The sequence below is a fragment of the Centroberyx affinis genome, unplaced genomic scaffold (assembly GCF_046629955.1).
Source record: "Centroberyx affinis isolate AG114_WGS23_722 - 3 ecotype Tasmania unplaced genomic scaffold, CSIRO-AGI_Caff_v1 ptg000290l_1, whole genome shotgun sequence".
Taxonomy (NCBI): domain Eukaryota; kingdom Metazoa; phylum Chordata; class Actinopteri; order Beryciformes; family Berycidae; genus Centroberyx; species Centroberyx affinis.
The window spans coordinates 431,013-441,555 of NW_027278969.1; positions in this window are offsets into that span (position 1 = coordinate 431,013).

Below are 10,543 nucleotides of genomic sequence, written 5' to 3' on the forward strand. Positions count from 1 at the left end.
TGATATATGGAAGCCCAAGCACTCCTTCAACACATTCAATCAAGTTATCTGATGTCTTTTTTAAAGCTGCACTAGGCGAGATTTTTGTGTAAAAATACACTCATCAGCATAAATCACAAAGTGGGGCTGCAATAGAGAAGAGCGTCCCATCCCCCCTAACTGAGATGCTGTAGATTCGCCCATAATTGCCCAAATTAAATTCTGCTGTCTGGTATGATCGTTGGCAGGAAATCTTCTCAGCAGATGGGAAGTGGCAAATCGAAAGTTAAGAGCCAAATAGAAACTGTCTGCTAAACAGCAGTGAGCAGCTCTCTGTCCAGAGAAAGCTGGAGTCACTCATTAGATCTTTGCCTCTCTCATCCCTTTGGTATTCTTTGGATTAAATCATCACAGACTGGCCGGGTTGGTAAACATGAGCCTGCTGTGTCTGGTTTACTGACGTCACATCGCATGACTTTTGGGTACTGAAGACTTTAAAGTCACCATGAAATGAAAAATGACTTTTTCACCTTTTTTTCCGTGTCATAATATCCACCTATTTAACAATAAATGGCAAAAAAAAATGCAGAATGTTTTATTTTCTTGTATTTTTATATCAAAAATCCCATTACTTTTATTTCCTGGAAAACAGTGTATCTTTAACGGTGACCTCATGGTGTACCAGCTGGTATGAATAAAAATTCCAGCCAATAAAATCATCCCTCCCCGCGTTACGTTCTGCCCCAATATCCTGTTTCAAGAGGAAATACATCACAGCAAGATGCTCTCAAAATGCCATTTCATGGGTTCTTTAAATCTCAAACAGCTGCCTCTCGCTGCCATTCGGGGCCACCAACATGTGAAACTGCCTTTACGTGCCTTGTTTTCTAACTGAAAACACTCGGCCACTCGTTCATTCACTCACTCCGACTCCCATTTACAGCTGTTTTACATGCTGCCCCTGGCTTTCGTCTCCTGGCTGTCAGTATGCAGGGAGCGGACTCGGGCTGGGATGAGAATAGCTCCACTGCGAGCGTAGCCCAACAGAATACATCACGCCCCTGCCAGGGAAACGTCGAGTCGGCAGAATCCTGCAGCCCCGCACAAGGGCAGGGAAGGGAAGCGGGAGAGATTTCTTAAGTCTGGCCAGGTGTCGATCCCCTGTGGCCTGTTTACATCTGCATGTGTTAACAGTCGGTGCACAGCATCAATAGCATATCGTCAGTGTCAGGCAGAAACTGCATACCCCCAACTTTGCTCTTTTGTTTTCTCACTGTAGCCGACAGCTGACATTGTAGAGGATGTTTCATGATCCTGGGGCCAAGCCAGACTATTAATAATGCATCAAGCATATTTCTCTCAATTCCTGGAAAAGCGTCTTTTCGGAGGCACGTGTTTTCTGCAGGATACTGGCAGTATGGCCTACGGATGTAACGGCCTCGTGGCTGCAGTGAGAGCTGCCGTTAGATAGTGGATCCAGTGAAGTAGAGTGTCTCCCCGGATAGGGCCACATGGGGGATCAGTGTGTGTTTGCCAGCCGAGACGTTGGCAGGAGAGGCTCTTTGCCGCATCAATCAGCTCCAGCACTGTAAATGAGGGAGAGGACACCGACTGCTTGCGTCTGCATCGAAGAAAAGCAGTGAGGAGGAGGGGAGGGGGGGAGGTTTGCACTCACCACACCTGAATGTTTCTATCCTCTATTTTATTTTTTTAAAGTTAGAATTAGCTCAGGACAGTGGTGTTCTATCCTTTTCCTTCTCTGACTCTCTCTCTTTCTTACGCCTCCTCAGTGTCTGTTTTCCTCTCCCTCCCAGGTTCTCCTTTAGATTTCTTCCACACGCCTCCCACCACGCCCTCGGAAGCCGAGCTGACCGCCATGGCCTCCCCCTCCTCGGCACCCACCGATAAGGCGCAGCAGCCGCCCGAGGCCGCCGGCGGCGACCCCCCCTCCGACTGGACGCGAAAACTGTCCGTTCCTGCAGAATGGGCGGTGATCAGCGTGGACGGCGTCACCTCCCCGGGGAGAAAGGGGAGCGAGGCGGCAGCGGTGTCACTGCCTCCGTCCAGGGCCTCCCCGTCAGAGCAGAGCTGGCAGGAGCGGGACAGCGGGCTGGAGCCGCAGGCGGTGGTGGAGCGGGCCGGGGAGGAGATGACCCTGGTCCTGCTCAGTCTGATGGAGCACTACCGGGCCTCGCTGGGCCTCACTCCGGGCCAGGATGTCACCACAGGAGCAGTAGGTAGGCACTCCCTCCACATCGACACGGCTTTCTGTTTTCTTTCCTTTAAAGGGGCTTTAAGTGACCTATGACCTTTTATTGACCTCTATTGGGAATTGCAACATCAGCAGAAGCTGCCTCCTGCTACACACTCCTCTCTTGCCGTCTTCACATCATATCAGAGGATCTCTACTGCCCCTCGCCACCCTCCCCCTACACGCAGGCACGTGCATACGCACATGCGCACTCACGTGTGCGCGCGCACACACACACACACACACACACACACACATTAAGTAATTTATGCGTATTATGCTCACATAATCATTCAATCAATAACAGTTAAACACACATCTACACCCAAAGGACCACAATGGAAATAAGCTCTTGGGCTTTATTGTGTTTTATCCTTTTGACAAATAATGCACAAAGCTATGATGCCTCCTGGTGAGGCTGTGCATATATTTTTTTTGTATAGATGTCATATATTTTTATATTGTCAATAAAAAATTTCAATTCAATTCAATTCAATTCAAGGAAGCGGAGAGTCTTGAAATGCAAATATGTGGGGGGGTTTTTGTTCCAAAACTGAATACGGGCCAGAAAGTGAGTTTTGAAAGCCAGAAATCTCAGCACCTGGCGAAATAATTGTTGAGTCATTGGTATTGATGACCTATCAAATCCCTGCAGATATATTACGGTCATTGTGCACTATGGGGCATGGAAAATTATACTTATTTCCCCTTTAAGTTATTTATTGCACACATAAATATGTAACGCAGGGCAATGAGGAAAAGATAAAGAAAAGGCTATTCCTGCCTTAGCTGCCACAAGCAGTAGAGGTCAGTTATTTGCTTTAAATCAAGGCATTGCTTTTTGTGGCCCCTTTTTCCCCTAAGATTTAACATCTGTGTCTTGTATCTGGATTGTGTGTAGATATGATTTAGCTGGATAAATTATTACACCGGACATTTAAATGCATCTCCAGTATACACATTGAAATCGGATTTCTCTTAACCCTAACCCTCACAAAAAATGTTAGGCCCACTCTTCGCCATGAAGTCAACACCATTATTGTACGAGGTTATACAGTTGTGTTTGGCGGTACAGGCTCTGCTCTGCTCCCTGTATGAATCCAAGCAGCATGCTGAATATTCAGCGGGGAGCACAATCAACCCCCCACAGGGCAACAGAACAGGGCCCAGCAGACGCATATCACTGAGATACGGAATATGCGTCATTTCAAGAGACAAGCCGACAGAAACATAGCATTGCAAAGTGTATTTGATTAATAAGGAAGCAGACGGGGGGTGCAGGGAGGAAGCAGCATGTGGCAGACGGGGATGAATGAGGAGCTGACAGCTAAAATGGAGCGCCTTGTTTGAAGCGCTGAATGTGATTGTGTTGGTTCAGGCAGCATCAGCTGGTCGTCAGCTGATCCAAACAAACAGCAAAGCTTCATTTGGCATGCATATCACTTCCTCGCAGTATTTATGCAGTATTTACACTTTGTCTGGCTTGTTTCCCCATCCACAAAGTTACACTGAGATACTTTGGGATTGTCAATACAGACTTAACTTAAATGGATTAGAGGAGGAGGTTAGGCTGGCTAAATCAGTGTCCTCCTTCAAATTTCTCCTCAAGGCCCATTGGTACAAAAAGGCCTGTCCATAACATGTCTAATACTGAATTAAATTAGATTTAATTCACTTATTAACTTACAGTTTTTTTACCATGTACCTTTTACTGCCATTACTTTACCATTTTGTAACTCCTGTTTTGAAAAGTGCTATATAATAAAGTTTATTATTATTTAGTCCAAATTACATACTGTAATTGTAATGTTATCATTTACAACCGTGATCAGTCATTGTTATATCTGAGTAATCCAACAAGTACTAACCTATATTTTCAGTGGTAACTGTAGTTTGCGTACTGCGTTGCTCTCCAGTAAATGTAATGGATCAGTTACCAATTGTGATGAAGTTAAGAGTTAAATCTATTTCCATGCACTCCTTAATATTCCACAACCCCTTGGGCTTTTGTGTTTGTCCTGTCTGTGTCAGAGCTGCTCCGGCGCTTGGTAACGGAGAGAGATGAGCTGGTTGAGGAGGTGCACAGCCTGAAGGAGACACTGAGGGTGAGTCAGAGACAAAACCCTACTTCCTACTTAAATTGTCACCCAATTATAGGTAGCTGCAACATGGAGCTGTGTCCACGGTGCCGGGGGCGGCATACGAATTTGCAGGCATCACAGCGGCTGTCATGGCTTTGCGCTCGGTTCGATCGTTTTAGAACATATTTCCGTTGGTCGTTCCAGGTCATGTAAAAATGATGTTTGATCAGTCAAGGGACAATTTAAAAACTTAGAAATCTTATTAAAACCTACAACTTGTCACTTCCCTGCCTGCAGAGCTGCAGTCGCCCATGTCATCTCATTCCCCTCTCCTCCTGCCACAGACACAGCAAGGGAAAATGATTTGGCCACATGTCAGCAAAATAAATGAAATGTCAAATAAAATGCCATGGAGAACTTTGAAAACTTGAATGATTGTGGAAAATGAGATGTTTTAGGTCCAGGTACAGTATTTTTAAGAAAATAGCAGGAGTATTCCCTTACATCCTGCTACCTCTGATGGCCATAATGATGAATGGCCATAACATGTATTTAAATATCTCATGCAGCATCACTATATTACAAGGCACCATATCATCACATTAAGAAATGCTGCCACGACATGCAATTTGCAGTGAAAAGACTTGAGATTGATATACTGTATCTTTACACACTATGATTGATAATGTCCTGGTAAAACTATTATTTCATATTTCCTGCAGAGAGGGAGTTTGGTGGTCTGCAGAGGTTGAAGATTTCTCTTTTCTCACGCTATAAAGATTTTTATACTATAAAGTCTATAAAGTTAACCTCAGATACTTTTGTTAAATAGTCATAGCATTCACAGGCAATGAACTCGTCCAAGGCTACAGTGTTTTTTGTTTGGATTTCTTGTGGGCCAATGCAAAGTCCCTATTTATTGGGTGTGTTTGCAGTAGACTTATCACTGTAGTGCTTTATTGATTGACACACATAACACACAAGCTCCATGTGTGCGCTGGATGTTGAATCATGTGTCAGCCGGTGCACTTCACCTCATTTATCTTACCAACAATACAAGTGTGCAGATGTTTTTGTTGGAAATGTTTCTGCCTTAGGTTCTGCATGTGTTTTTGTGTTTTTCCATTAAAACAAAAGTGGGTGTGTTGAAATTCCAATGGGTGGGGAGCCTTTGTTCCAAAATTGAAAGTAATCAAAAGTGAGTTTGGAAAGCCAGGAATCTCAGGAGTTGGTGGAGTAATCATTGAGTCATTGGTATTGAACAACAACCTTATCAACCCCCCTGCAGATGTATTCTGGTCATTTTGGGCAATGAGGCAGTAAACATCTTATTGCCCTTTTAAAGAGACATGTTAATGGCCACAAGTAGACTGCACTGTACGAGAAGGAAGGAATAACCTGAGTATTCAGTCTGATGGTGGATTTTCCCTCTCCTCTCCCCCCGCGGCAGGCGGAGAGGGCCGAGTGGCAGCAGTTCCAGTGTGACCTGCAGGTGGCGGTGTCCGTGGCCGACAGGCTGCGGGGCGAAGCGGAGCAGGCTCTGGGTTCGCTCCAAGAGAGCCACCGGGGCACGGAGGAGCAGCTGGCCCAGGCTCTCGGCAGACAGCGGGACAAGGACAGAGAGCTGGAGAGGCTCAGAGCGGAGCACAGAGACGCCCGCCGCCGCCTGTCTGAACTCACCCTGCAGGGCCAGCGGGAGCGAGCCGAGCTGGACGCCCTGAGGGACGCGCACAGGGCCAAAGACGCAACGGACTCTGATAAAGAGGCGGAGGGAAAAGACTCTGAGGAGGGCCAGACTGAAACAGACAAACAGGAGGAAGACACGCTGAAAGATGCGGAGGAAAAACTAGCCGAGGCAGAAGTTGAAACTGTTGAAAAGCAAGAAGAGGAGAGCGAAGCGAATGAAGGGGCGGATGTTAAAGATGCGAGGCAGGATCCCGAGGAAGCAAACGGGACAGGGAAGCTGACGGGGAAGGGCGTGGCGGAGGCGTACCTGCGCAGCTTGGCCGCCATAGAGAAGAAGAAAGAGGAGGGAAGTGGGCCACGAGATCCAAGGAGGATCGTGATGCTGTCTGAGCGATCTTGGTGAGTCTACATGAAATGTGTGTGGCCTCTGTGTGAAGAAGGTATTATCAAACAAGCAAACCTTGTCTTTTAGGAGCCTGTCTCGACTCCCCCTCCCAACCGTCTCCCCTGCTCAGAATGGGACCTCACAAAACACAAGCACAACACTGCCACTATGCAAGGTAAAGCAATTGAATTGATGTGGAAATGTCCAGTAAACTTTCATAATTATATCAAATGCTATATCAACATTTGCACCTCCCTGATCCTGATGAAATGATGTAGAATCAGTGCTTTGTGTCTCTGAACCCTTCCAGAAAGAAGAGCCAGGCAAAGGGAGAAGGATGGATCGCATTTTACAACGGCAGGACAGCTGGTCCAACTTTTATACAAGTGAGCTCAAGTTTACTTACCCACCATGGCATTCTTTTTTGACAGTTAGATAGGATTTGCTTTGTTTGTGACTGCTTTGTTTTTTGTCCGGCAGAAAAACAGGATGAAGACCAAAGCTCAGATTATGTTAGGTAAGTGGATATTGCATTCTTTTCTTTGTTGGCACTGACAAAACCCCTCAACAGTCACTACAGTCTGTTTTACACACATGTGCCTTGCTGGATTCTGCTTTGTGGGTTGGTAAATACTGCTCTATCATATGAATGAGTCAGAGTTGCATTTTCAAAACCAGCATGAAGCCACATTCCAACCTAGTCACAAATTCAGCTTGAAGCTACCTTTTTATACCGTGTGAAAAGTGCTTGCCAAAATATTCTCATTTACTCACATCCTATGACTTGTTGAAATGGTTTGCAGTGAATCACGCGAAAAATCTGTTATGAATTCCAGCATTACAACTTCAGTGTGAGAGGGTTCATGCTGACTTTTATGGTTTTTACAGAGGCATTAATTAATCTGTGACTTTCAATCATTGGGAGTCTTGTAATTTTTGTTCCAGAACAGATTACGGGCCGGAAAGTGAGTTTTGAAAGCCAGAAATCTCAGCCTATCATCCCCCGCAGATATATTGTAGTCATTTTGTGCTGCGGGGGTGGTAAAAATCGCACTAATTTCACCTTCAATGGGCAGTGTGAATGAGCAGCAATACCGAATTTCTAAATGAGCGCTCCTCTTTGTGAAAGGGGCTTACAGCCTTCTCTCTCCTCCTCAGACCTCAGGATGGCTTCAGCGCTCTGCTGCGGCGTCACGGCGGCTCCAGGAGAAACTCCCTGCTGCGCTGGTGCCAGAGTCGGACCCAAGGCTATGAGGTTAGAGGGGAGAATTTCACCATTCATGAGATACACAATTGAAATGGGATTCTTAAAGTTTTTGACCTCAGGTATTCAGTCCAGGCTAATTAAAACATGGAACTCACCAGAAGAGTGCCCTTGACCACTTTTTAGTCCTGACTCATAGTTTAGGAGACACTGGTAGGCTATAACCAATCGTATCTTCTCTGAATCCTTATGTTTTGTGGCAGAACATTGAGATCACCAACTTCAGCAGCAGCTGGGAGGACGGCTTGGCCTTCTGTGCTGTGTACCACACCTATTTACCCTCTCACATCCCATACAGCAGTCTCAACTCTGCAGACAAGGTAAAACAATCAATACAGAGTAGACCCAACCAATACACACGTATGACCATGACAACCTGTTGGCAGGGTTCAACCGATGTCGGTTTTTGAAGGCCAATGCCAATATTTTTGGTTTAAAGCTGATAATCCTAAACTACAAATTTGACCATTTTCATGCCAAAAAATCTCCCCAAAATTACAGGTTTTCAGTGTTTTCCCCAGATTTTTACTCATCAGGGCAGAAAAGCCTCTAAAACAGCATTTGGACCATCATGGGACACTAAAACTTTTAGGGTTATCAGTTGAAGGCAGGAAACCGTGGGATACATTCAGCACTTAAATGAAAAATGTAAATGAATAAATCAAAATAAATTTTCATTGCTGGCTATACAGACTGTTTTATGATGTTGTCCACACTCATATTGGTGGACAACATGATTGGTTGATATCCAATATTTAACAAAAGGCCAATATCGACCTGATATATCAGCAAACTAATATATCTGATGATCTGTACTGGTAGAGATACCTTTGAAAATGCACTAATATTAGCACAATTAACACAAAATTTGATATACTGGTACAATTGCTGATGTTCAATTTCATTTTACACTAGACCAATGAAAAAATAACATTGCCACACAAAAACCCAGTGTATATCAGTGTGGTTAAAGTGATATGTGGGCATTAAGATGGCGGCATTGTATTTTAATGTGACTGTCCTGAAGGTAACCGGAAGGTTACGGTTTCACCCTCTGTTACAGATTAGATGATGGATAATATCAGATGAAACTTTATTGATCCCTGTGGGGAAATTAAGTCGTTACAGCAGCAAAATTAACAGGAGTCAGTAGGGAAAATACAAATAGAGAAAAAGCTATATAAAAAAAATAAGCAATAAAACTAATAAAAGGAGGAGACTAGTAAAGCAATTATGCAATAAAATAGGATGCAAACAATTGTGGGGTTAAACATGTGTAGGTGTCAATTACGTGCAAAAATATAAGTATGTATAAACTTAATAATGAAAATACAAACGTATCAGTATCTAATGCACATATGCATGTAATGTAATGCACAGATTATGTAATAACCAGAATGAAATGCCCAGATATCCACTCAGTAATAGCAGTAATGACTATTTCTATAAAGTTTACATGGCCTTTTTACATGAATCTGTAATAATGTGTAGTTAAGAGGTGATGAGACGATTCTGACTTTGCTGTGGTTTCTTCTTGCAGAAGGAAAACCTGGACCTGGCTTTTCAGACGGGAGAGAGCGTGGGAATCGCAGCCATGCTGGTGAGACATTTTGCACGACACACTTCTGATGCGGAATGCAGCTTGTCACATAACATCTCAGACAATACAGCTGTGATCAGCCATGTCTGTCTGAGGGGGAAAGATTTTTGATCGGGGTAAAGCAGTTTCCTCTGATGACAGGCTTCTGACAGAGGAGCTTGATTTATAGATCTCTCTTAATTCATGATAACATTTTAGAGCTGTTTCTGGTCTTTTAATGGTAACTGTGCGACAGACGGTGGAGGAGATGCTGAAGGCGGGCGGGCCGGACTGGCAGAGGGTGCTGGGCTACGTCGAGAGCATCTTTCGCCACTTTGAGATGTGACATCATCCTCCTCTGTCCAGCTCCGGAGCCTGGACCCAGGCTGAAGGACTAAACCACTACTCACCACAAGAGGGAGTCCTGCGCAAACTGAGCTCGCCAGCCAAGACTTTGAGATGTGCCACCGTCAGCAATACTGGATCCACCCTCTGGCATTATTGTGTGTGTGAACGCACAACTTTTAACTGACACCCAGATGAAAGAGACTCAACAGCATTTCTCCCTGGGAATGCCTTTTATTTTACTGTACGCATGGTAATGACACTGGATCTGAAAAGCTATGGGGTGATAACGCACAGGACACACAAATGGAAGATTGTCAGATTTACAATCCAGAAGTAGAGGACTACAGTCCAGAGAATATGCACCTGGTCTACAATGACTCTCACATCTGTTACTGGGTGCTGGCTGCACGTGTTTTGCACTTATTGTTTGCATTTTGTTTTTAAATATGAAAGCACTTTATGATTAACATGAACTTTCTTGTGTTTTTAAGTGGATGATTTCAGTGACTTGGACACTTCAGTTGTACATACTGCACCTAGACCCTAGGTCTCCAAAAGACATTTTTTTTTTATGTATAACTCTCCTGCTATGATAATCCTATTAGCCACATACAGTGTCGTGTCTGCTTGCACCCAAACTCAAAACCACAACAGAGAGGAGCCAGACATGAACTCAAACTTTATATAGTGGCACAATGTTTTATTCATAAAGACCACAGCTAGGGTCAAAGGAGAACTGCCTTTGAGGAAATGTGTGTATATATGTATATGTATATGTATATGTGTGTAAGCGCTTTAAGTATTTTTAAAAACAGAGTAAACATATAAAGTCATAGTTGCCAAAGCCTTATTGCAATAATAAAGTTATTAATATGGATGTATGGAAGGTATTGCTTATTTCTTTTTCTCTGAACGCTGCAGTGCCACACAAGAGACGGGATTCACAGAAAACGATTTCTCAAAGAATTTT